The 12,786-nt window shown below is 32.0% G+C and overlaps 1 protein-coding gene across 1 annotated transcript in view; it reads right to left on the bottom strand.

Moving 5' to 3' along the window:
• The window catches only part of LOC110453621 (probable ATP-dependent RNA helicase DHX35), a 209,471-nt gene that overhangs the window by 177,776 nt on the left and 18,909 nt on the right, over positions 1-12,786 (bottom strand). The window lies entirely within an intron of this gene.

Raw genomic sequence — 12,786 nt, 5'->3', positions numbered from 1 at the left:
ACAATACAAACACTACAAACACAATACAAACACTACAAACACAATACAAACACTACAAACACAATACAAACACTACAAACACAATACAAACACTACAAACACAATACAAACACTACAAACACAATACAAACACTACAAACACAATACAAACACTACAAACACAATACAAACACTACAAACACAATACAAACACTACAAACACAATACAAACACTACAAACACAATACAAACACTACAAACACAATACAAACACTACAAACACAATACAAACACTACAAACACAATACAAACACTACAAACACAATACAAACACTACAAACACAATACAAACACTACAAACACAATACAAACACTACAAACACAATACAAACACTACAAACACAATACAAACACTACAAACACAATACAAACACTACAAACACAATACAAACACTACAAACACAATACAAACACTACAAACACAATACAAACACTACAAACACAATACAAACACTACAAACACAATACAAACACTACAAACACAATACAAACACTACAAACACAATACAAACACTACAAACACAATACAAACACTACAAACACAATACAAACACTACAAACACAATACAAACACTACAAACACAATACAAACACTACAAACACAATACAAACACTACAAACACAATACAAACACTACAAACACAATACAAACACTACAAACACAATACAAACACTACAAACACAATACAAACACTACAAACACAATACAAACACTACAAACACAATACAAACACTACAAACACAATACAAACACTACAAACACAATACAAACACTACAAACACAATACAAACACTACAAACACAATACAAACACTACAAACACAATACAAACACTACAAACACAATACAAACACTACAAACACAATACAAACACTACAAACACAATACAAACACTACAAACACAATACAAACACTACAAACACAATACAAACACTACAAACACAATACAAACACTACAAACACAATACAAACACTACAAACACAATACAAACACTACAAACACAATACAAACACTACAAACACAATACAAACACTACAAACACAATACAAACACTACAAACACAATACAAACACTACAAACACAATACAAACACTACAAACACAATACAAACACTACAAACACAATACAAACACTACAAACACAATACAAACACTACAAACACAATACAAACACTACAAACACAATACAAACACTACAAACACAATACAAACACTACAAACACAATACAAACACTACAAACACAATACAAACACTACAAACACAATACAAACACTACAAACACAATACAAACACTACAAACACAATACAAACACTACAAACACAATACAAACACTACAAACACAATACAAACACTACAAACACAATACAAACACTACAAACACAATACAAACACTACAAACACAATACAAACACTACAAACACAATACAAACACTACAAACACAATACAAACACTACAAACACAATACAAACACTACAAACACACTACAAACACTACAAACACAATACAAACACTACAAACACAATACAAACACTACAAACACAATACAAACACAATACAAACACTACAAACACAATACAAACACTACAAACACAATACAAACACTACAAACACAATACAAACACTACAAACACAATACAAACACTACAAACACAATACAAACACTACAAACACAATACAAACACTACAAACACAATACAAACACTACAAACACAATACAAACACTACAAACACAATACAAACACTACAAACACAATACAAACACTACAAACACAATACAAACACTACAAACACAATACAAACACTACAAACACAATACAAACACTACAAACACAATACAAACACTACAAACACAATACAAACACTACAAACACAATACAAACACTACAAACACAATACAAACACTACAAACACAATACAAACACTACAAACACAATACAAACACTACAAACACAATACAAACACTACAAACACAATACAAACACTACAAACACAATACAAACACTACAAACACAATACAAACACTACAAACACAATACAAACACTACAAACACTACAAACACAAAACAAACACTACAAACACAATACAATCACTACAAACACAATACAAACACTACAAACACAATACAAACACTACAAACACTACAAACACAAAACAATCACTACAAACACAATACAATCACTACAAACACAATACAAACACTACAAACACAATACAAACACTACAAACACTACAAACACTACAAACATTCTTGATGGGTTGAACTGACACAAGGCACCAAAGCAGTTTTTCAGTTCTGGGTCAAAGGTTAAAATATTAAGTTCCAAGAAAGTAAGTTGCTACCTTGTGATGTACACATAGTTATAATTAATAATTTATATTGTGCAGGTTCAGCATTCCATGGTGTGACTACTAAATAAAATTTGCATTTTTTTTCTATGCTTAGCTAAACCAATCACTTCCTGTGATTTTGCTAACACTCCTGAATAGTTTGCTTACAATCATGTTTAGAGTTCTTGAAGTGTGTTCAGTCCACAGATACAACAAATGTACATTTTTATATATTATAACCTTCGTGACAAATAGTTGTTATGCAGTAAATATAACCAGTACACAGTCATTATAACCACGAAACAGTAAGTTTGCTGTCATACACTAAAGATTACTGCTTTACGGTTATCATAACCAATATGCAATAAATATAACTGCTATACTGTAAATATAACTGCCATACCGTAAATATAACTGCCATACTGTAAACATAACTGCCATACTGTAAACATAACTGCCATACCGTAAATATAACTGCTATACCGTAAATATAACTGCCATACTGTAAATATAACTGCCATACTGTAAATATAACTGCCATACCGTTAATAAAACTGCCATACTGTTAATATAACTGCTATACCATAAATATAACTGCCATACTGTAAATATAACTGCCATACTGTAAATATAACTGCCATACTGTAAATATAACTGCTATACAGTAAATATAACTGCTATCCCGTAAATATAACTGCCATACTGTAAATATACCTGCCATACCAAAAATATAACTGCCATACCGTAAATATAACTGCCATTACAAACACTACAAACACAATACAAACACCAGAAACACTATAAACACTACAAACACAATACAAACACTACAAACACAATACAATCACTACAAACACAATACAAACACTACNGATATACTGTAAATGTAACTGCCATACCGTAAATAAAACTGATATACCGTAAATGTAACTGCCATACCGTAAATATAACTGCCATACTGTAAACATAACTGCCATACCGTAAACATAACTGATATACCGTAAATGTAACTGCCATACTGTAAATATAACTGCCATACCGTAAACATAACTGCCATACTGTAAACATAACTGCCATACTGTAAATATAACTGCCATACCATAAATATAACTGCCAAACCATAAATATAACTGCCATACCGTAAATATAACTGCCATACCATAAATATAACTGCCAAACCATAAATATAACTGCCATACCGTAAATATAACTGCCATACCATAAATATAACTGCCATACCGTAAATGTAACTGCCATACCGTAAATATAACTGCCGTACCGTAAATGTAACTGCCATACTGTAAATATAACTGCTATACCGTCAATATTACTGCCATACCGTAAACATAACTTATATACCATATAACTGCTATACCGTAAACGTAACTGCCATACCATAAATGTAACTGCCATCCCGTAAATGTAACTGCCATTCCGAAAAAATAACTGCCATACCGTAGATATAACTGCCGTACTGTAAATATAACAGCCATACCATAAATATAACTGCTACACCGTAAACATAACTTATATACCATATAACTGCTATACCGTCAATATTACTGCCATACCGTAAATATAACTGCCATACTGTAAATATAACTGCCATACCATAAATATAACTGCTATACCGTAAACATAACTGATATACCGTCAATGTAATTGCCATACCGTAAACATAACTGCCATACTGTAAATATAACTGCTATACCGTAAATATTACTGCCATACCGTAAATGTAACTGCCATACTGTAAATATAACTGCTATACCGTAAATATTACTGCCATACCGTAAATGTAACTGCCATACAATAAATATAACTGCCATACCGTAAATGTACAGACCCGTGCACGTTCGCTGTTCCACATTGGACGCAAACGGTACGGAAGTGCTACGCAAACGGTACGGAAATGCTACGCAAATGGTACGGAAATGGTACGCAAGTGCTACGCAAACGGTACGCAAGTGCTACGCAAACGGTACGGAAGTGTTACGCAAACGGTACGGAAGTGCTACGGATGACGCTTACAAACGGTGATTCGTTTGTGGTGACAAGAACGGGTTTACATAAAAAGCGGAAGCATATAAAATATCTAAAACGAAACGAACATACCCACAATGCATAGGAAGAAACGTCAGTACACTGTAGGCTACGAGGATAAAGGTCGATCGATGTAATATATCGATCACAAAGACCTGACGTACGCTAACAGATCAACGCGACACACAGATAATAATAAGTTATGGTCAGAAGTATTTCCACCTGCTTACCGAATAAAATACTAATTAATATTGACAGTAAGTAAACTTGTTACGGTTTTTTAACGAGAAACGTAATAATTAATAAGCCTAATAATAATTAAAAATGATATAATTTCAGACTCCTGTGTTAAGGATCCAGTACCTCTATTTCTATTTTTTATATCGTCTTTAATACTTCCATACACTTTTAGATTTTCCGTAGGTATTAGTACATGCAAATACATGCATCGGAGATTTGAAATGTATACATGTTATACCATGTCTATTAATTAAATTTCATTCACAGATAAACAGTTTTTTTTGTTATACATCTTTTATTTTGTTATGAAAATGTAGTTGATTCTTGTTTAAGTATACATTGTACGTGTATATTGTTACGGGAGTTATTATATAAAAAATTTCAGTTTGAAAGGCAAGCTCGTGCATGTAGGAAACTATTATGAATAAGAAAAATAATATGTACTTAATAGATGTAATTTTTACATTCAAGATATGTACCTCTAGTATTAATACGAATATAGGTTTTCTTTATTGATCATAAAAATGTAGGTATCTATACTGACTTTTCTACAGGTAAATCGTACCTGTCTGAATCCTGGTACATGAGAAACTATGACTGTCTGGCACACCCTGAGGGGTGTGTACTACAGAGGGTATAGGGGTCTGATGTCAGATAACTTAGGGACTGAGACCAGGTCAAACTTCAATTTATCTACAATATTATGTATTTCTCCGTTTGTACATGTACGTGGCATTAGGGCGATAGCTTCCTGATCAGGGTCCAGGGGCAATTAGTCATGGTAAAGTACAGCAAAGTAAAAGGGTGTGGGTAGAGGGTGTGTGCGTGTGTGTGTGTGTGTGTGTGTGTGTGTGTGTTATTTAATAGATACATTTATCACTCATTTATAACATTTTTTCACTTGGGGGGGGGTATACATGCATATGCATATCTATGTGAGGATGCTCACAATATCCATACTGTAAATATAACTGCCATACCATAAATATACCTGCCATACCATAAATATAACTGCCATACCATAAATATAACTGCCATACTGTAAACATAACTGCCATACTGTAAATATAACTGCCATACTGTAAATATTACTGTCATACCATAAATATACCATAAATATAACTGCCATACCGTAAATGAAACTGTCATACTGTAAATATAACTGCCATACCATAAATATACCTGCCATACTGTAAACATAACTGCCATACTGTAAATATAACTGCCATACTGTAAATGTAACTGCCATACTGTAAATATAACTGCCATACCATAAATATAACTACCATACCATAAATATAACTGCCATACCGTCAATGTAACTGCCATACAATAAATATAACTGCCATACCGTAAATATAACTGACATACCATAAATATAACTGCCATACCATAAATATAACTACCATACCGTAAATGTAACTGCCATACTGTAAATATAACTGCTTTACCGTAAATATAATTGCCATACTGTAAATATAACTGCCATCCTGTAAATGTAACTGCCATACCGTAAATATAACTGCCATACGGTAAACATAACTGCCATACCGTAAACATAACTGATATATCGTAAACATAACTGCTATACCATAAATATAGCTGCCATACCGTAAATAAAAATGCCATACTGTCAATATATCTGTTATACCATAAATATAACTGCCATACTGTATATATAACTGCCATACTATAAATATAACTGCTATACCGTAAATGTAACTGCCATACCATAAATATAACTGCCATTCCGTAAATATAACTGCCATACTGTAAATATAACTGCTATACCGTAAATATAACTGCCATACCGTAAATGTAACTGCCATACCATAAATATAACTACCATACCGTAAATAAAAATGCCATACTGTCAGTATAACTGTTATACCATAAATATAACTGCCACACTGTATATATAACTGCCATACTATAAATATAACTGCTATACCGTAAATGTAACTGCCATCCCATAAATATAACTGCCATACCGTAAATAAAAATGCCATACTGTCAATATATCTGTTATACCATAAATATAACTGCCATACTGTATATATAACTGCCATACTATAAATATAATTGCTATACCGTAAATGTAACTGCCATACCATAAATATAACTACCATACCATAAATATAACTGCCATACCGTCAATGTAACTGCCATACAATAAATATAACTGCCATACCGTAAATATAACTGCCATACCGTAAATATAACTGCCATACCATAAATACAACTGCCATACCATAAATATAACTGCCATAAATATAACTGCCATACCATAAATATAACTGCCATACTGTAAACATAACTGCCATACTGTAAATATAACTGCCATACTGTAAATGTAACTGCCATACTGTAAATATAACTGCCATACCGTAAATATTACTGCCATACCATAAATATAAATGCCATACCATAAATATAACTGCCATACCATAAATATAACTGCCATTCCGTAAATATAACTGCCATACTGTAAATATAACTGCTATACTGTAAATGTAACTGCCATACCATAAATATAACTGGGTATACATGCATATGCATATCTATGTGAGGATGCTCACAATATCCATACTGTAAATATAACTGCCATACCATAAATATACCTGCCATACTGTAAACATAACTGCCATACCGTAAACATAACTGCCATACCGTAAATATAATTGCCATACCGTAAATGTAACTGCCATACTGTAAATATAACTGCCATACTGTAAATGTAACTGCCATACTGTAAATATAACTGCCATACTGTAAATGTAACTGCCATACTGTAAATATAACTGCCATACCGTAAACATAACTGCCATACCGTAAATATAATTGCCATACCGTAAATGTAACTGCCATACTGTAAATATAACTGCTTTACCGTAAATATAACTGCCATACCGTAAATGTAACTACCATACTGTAAATATAACTGCCATACCATAAATATACCTGCCATACTGTAAACATAACTGCCATACTGTAAATATAACTGCCATACCATAAATATACCTGCCATACTGTAAACATAACTGCCATACCGTAAACATAACTGATATACCGTAAACATAACTGCTATACCATAAATATAACTGCCATACCGTAAATAAAAATGCCATACTGTCAATATAACTGTTATACCATAAATATAACTGCCATACTGTATATATAACTGCCATACTATAAATATAACTGCTATACCGTAAATGTAACTGCCATACCATAAATATAACTGCCATACCGTAAATGTAACTGCCATACTGTAAATATAACTGCCATACCGTAAATGAAACTGTCATACTGTAAATATAACTGCCATACCGTAAATGTAACTGCCATACAATAAATATAACTGCCATACCGTAAATGTAACTGCCATACTGTAAATATAACTGCCAGACCGTAAATGAAACTGTCATACTGTAAATATAACTGCCATACCGTAAATATAACTGACATACCGTAAATATTACTGCCATACCATAAATATAACTGCCATACCATAAATATAACTGATATACTGTAAATATAACTGATATACCGTAAATATAAATGCCATACTGTAAACATACCTGATATACCGTAAATATAACTGCCATACCGTTAATATAACTGCCATACTGTAAACATAACTGCCATACTGTAAATATAACTGAAATACTGTAAATATAACTGCCATACTGTAAATATTACTGTCATACCATAAATATAACTGCCATTCCATAAATATAACTGCCATACTGTAAATATAACTGCCATACCATAAATATAACTGCCATATACCATAAATATAACTGCCATACCATAAATATAACTGCCATATACCATAAATATAACTGCCATACCATAAATATAACTGACATACCGTAAATATAACTGACATACCGTAAATATTACTGCCATACCATAAATATAACTGCCATATAACTGCTTTACCGTAAATATAATTGCCATACTGTAAATATAACTGCCATACTGTAAATGTAACTGCCATACCGTAAATGTAACTGCCATACTGTAAATATAACTGCTTTACCGTAAATATAACTGCCATACCGTAAATGTAACTGCCATACTGTAAATATAACTGCCAGACCGTAAATGAAACTGTCATACTGTAAATATAACTGCCATACCGTAAATATAACTGACATACCGTAAATATTACTGCCATACCATAAATATAACTGCCATATAACTGCTTTACCGTAAATATAATTGCCATACTGTAAATATAACTGCCATACTGTAAATATAACTGATTTACCGTAAATATAATTGCCATACTGTAAATATAACTGCCATACTGTAAATATAACTGATTTACCGTAAATATAATTGCCATACTGTAAATATAACTGCCATACTGTAAATATTACTGTCATACCATAAATATAACTGCCATACCATAAATATAACTGCCATACTGTAAACATAACTGCCATACTGTAAATATAACTGAAATACTGTAAATATAACTGCCATACTGTAAATATTACTGTCATACCATAAATATAACTGCCATACCATAAATATAACTGCCATATACCATAAATATAACTGCCATACCATAAATATAACTGACATACCGTAAATATAACTGACATACCGTAAATATTACTGCCATACCATAAATATAACTGCCATACCATAAATATAACTGATATACCGTAAATATAACTGCCATACCGTAAATATTACTGCCATACCATAAATATAACTGCCATATAACTGCTTTACCGTAAATATAATTGCCATACTGTAAATATAACTGCCATACTGTAAATATTACTGTCATACCATAAATATAACTGCCATACCATAAATATAACTGACATACCGTAAATATAACTGACATACCGTAAATATTACTGCCATACCATAAATATAACTGCCATACCATAAATATAACTGCCATATACCATAAATATAACTGCCATACCATAAATATAACTGCCATACCGTAAACATAACTTATATACCGTCAATGTAACTGCCATACCGTAAACATAACTGCCATACTGTAAATATAACTGCCATACTGTAAATGTAACTGCCATACTGTAAATATAACTGCTACACCGTAAATATAACTGCCATACTGTAAATATTACTGTCATACCATAAATATAACTGCCATTCCATAAATATAACTGCCATACTGTAAATATAACTGCTATCCCGTAAATGTAACTGCCATACCATAAATATAACTACCATACCGTAAATGTAACTGCCATACTGTAAATATAACTGCCATACTGTAAATATTACTGTCATACCATAAATATAACTGCCATACCATAAATATAACTGCCATACTGTAAATATAACTGCCATATTGTAAATATAACTGCCATACCATAAATATAACTGCCATATACCATAAATATAACTGCCATACCATAAATATAACTGATATACTGTAAATATAACTGATATACCGTAAATATAAATGCCATACTGTAAACATAACTGATATACCGTAAATATAACTGCCATACCGTAAATATTACTGCCATACCATAAATATAACTGCCATATAACTGCTTTACCGTAAATATAATTGCCATACTGTAAATATAACTGCCATACTGTAAATATAACTGCCATATTGTAAATATAACTGCCATACCATAAATATAACTGCCATACCATAAATATAACTGATATACCGTAAATATAACTGATATACCGTAAATATAAATGCCATACTGTAAACATAACTGATATACCGTAAATATAACTGCCATACCGTTAATATAACTGCCATACCGTAAACATAACTGCCATACTGTAAATATAACTGCCATACCATAAATATAACAGCCATACCGTAAATATAACTGCCATACTGTAAATATAACTGCCATACCGTAAATATTACTACCATACCGTAAATATAACTGCCATACCGTAAATATAACTGCCATACTGTAAATTTAACTGCCATACTGTAAATGTAACTGCCATACCATAAATATAACAGCCATACCGGAAATATAACTGCCATACTGTAAATATAACTGCCATACCGTAAATATTACTACCATCCCGTAAATATAACTGCCATACCGTAAATATTACTGCCATACCGTAAATATAACTGCCATACCATAAATACAACTGCCATACCATAAATATAACTGCCATACCGTAAACATAACTGTCATACCGTAAACATGACTGATATACCGTAAATATAACTGCCATACCGTAAATATAACTGATATACCGTAAACATAACTTATATACCGTAAATGTAACTGCCATACCATAAATATAACTGCCATACTGTAAACATAACTGTCATACTGTAAATATAACTGCCATACCATAAATATAACTGCCATACTGTAAACATAACTGCCATACTGTAAATATAACTGACATACCATAAATATAACTGCCATACTGCAAATTTAACTGCCATACTGTAAATATAACTGCCATACCATAAATATAACTGCCATTCCGTAAATATAACTGCCATACTGTAAATATAACTGCCATACTGTAAACATTACTGCCATACCGTAAATATAACTGCCATACCGTAAATATAACTGCCATATCGTAAATATAACTGCCATACCGTAAACATACCTGCCATACCGTAAACATAACTGCCATACCGTAAACATAACTGCCATACCGTAAATATAACTGATATACCGTAAATATAAATGCCATACTGTAAACATAAGTGATATATATTGTAAATATAACTGCCATACCGTTAATATAACTGCCATACCGTAAACATAACTGCCATACCGTAAACATAACTGTCATACCCTAAACATGACTGATATACTGTAAATATAACTGTCATACCATAAATATAACTGCCATGCCATTTATATAACTGCCATACCATAAATATAACTGCCATACCATAAATATAACTGCCATACCATAAATATAACTGCCATTCCATAAATATAAATGCCATACTGTTAACATAACTGATATACCGTAAATATAACTGCCATACCGTTAATATAACTGCCATACCGTAAACATAACTGTCATACCGTAAACATGACTGATATACTGTAAATATAACTGTCATACCATAAATATAACTGCCATGCCATTTATATAACTGCCATACCATAAATATAACTGCCATACCATAAATATACCTGCCATGCCATTTATATAACTGACATACCATAAATATAACTGCCAAACCATAAATATAACTACCATACCATAAATATAACTGCGATACAATAGATATAACTGCCATACCGTAAATGTAACTACCATACTGTAAATATAACTGCCATACCATAAATATAACTGCCATACAATAGATATAACTGCCATACCGTAAATGTAACTGCCATACCGTAAATACAACTGCCATACAATAAATATAAATGCAACACCATAAATATACATAACTGTCATACCATACCAAGATCATATCTTGTTGACTTGTTCACCTGCTTTTAAAGAATTTACAACATACCAATAGATACAACAAAACCTGTCCAAACTGACCACCAGGACAAATATTTTTTTATTTGTTGCTAAAGAGGTCACTTTTTACACAGGTCCAAGTCAAACAGAAATGTAACAGTGGGACCTTGACTGTAACCTTGTTTGGTTAAATCCCTCATATACATATCAGCACCATTAAGGTGATTTGTCAAACATACAGACAGACCCGCATTTGAAGTGTTACAATTAAAAGATATCGTTTTATCTTTTTCAAAGTAACGAACTGAACCAAACGAACTGAAAATTGTCAAATAAAGACGGACATTACGACACATTTTTTTCTAATATTAATGTCCAAGGTATTCCGTGGAATTACTACTATACTAAAACAACAGTTAAGATAGAATGAAGATTGATGACTATGGAGACACAAATGAAAACAGAAGGTTGGAGAGGAAAGAACAAATAGATCCCAAGTGTAGCGATGGGAGCAGTAGATCAAATGTCCCTCAGTAGAAGGTCTGGTTTATTCAGTTTTCTGTATTATACAGGGTTCTGTTTCAAGACAGGTTACACACTGCAATATTATTCTTTCATGAAGATGAGGGATTTGTTGAAATGACTATTCCTCGCTTTGAATACGATACTTCAGCCATTGGTGGAGTTGTTAT

This window comes from Mizuhopecten yessoensis, unplaced genomic scaffold, assembly GCF_002113885.1.
Source record: "Mizuhopecten yessoensis strain PY_sf001 unplaced genomic scaffold, ASM211388v2 scaffold7473, whole genome shotgun sequence".
NCBI lineage: Eukaryota > Metazoa > Mollusca > Bivalvia > Pectinida > Pectinidae > Mizuhopecten > Mizuhopecten yessoensis.
This window is presented reverse-complemented; position numbering and strand designations above follow the sequence as displayed.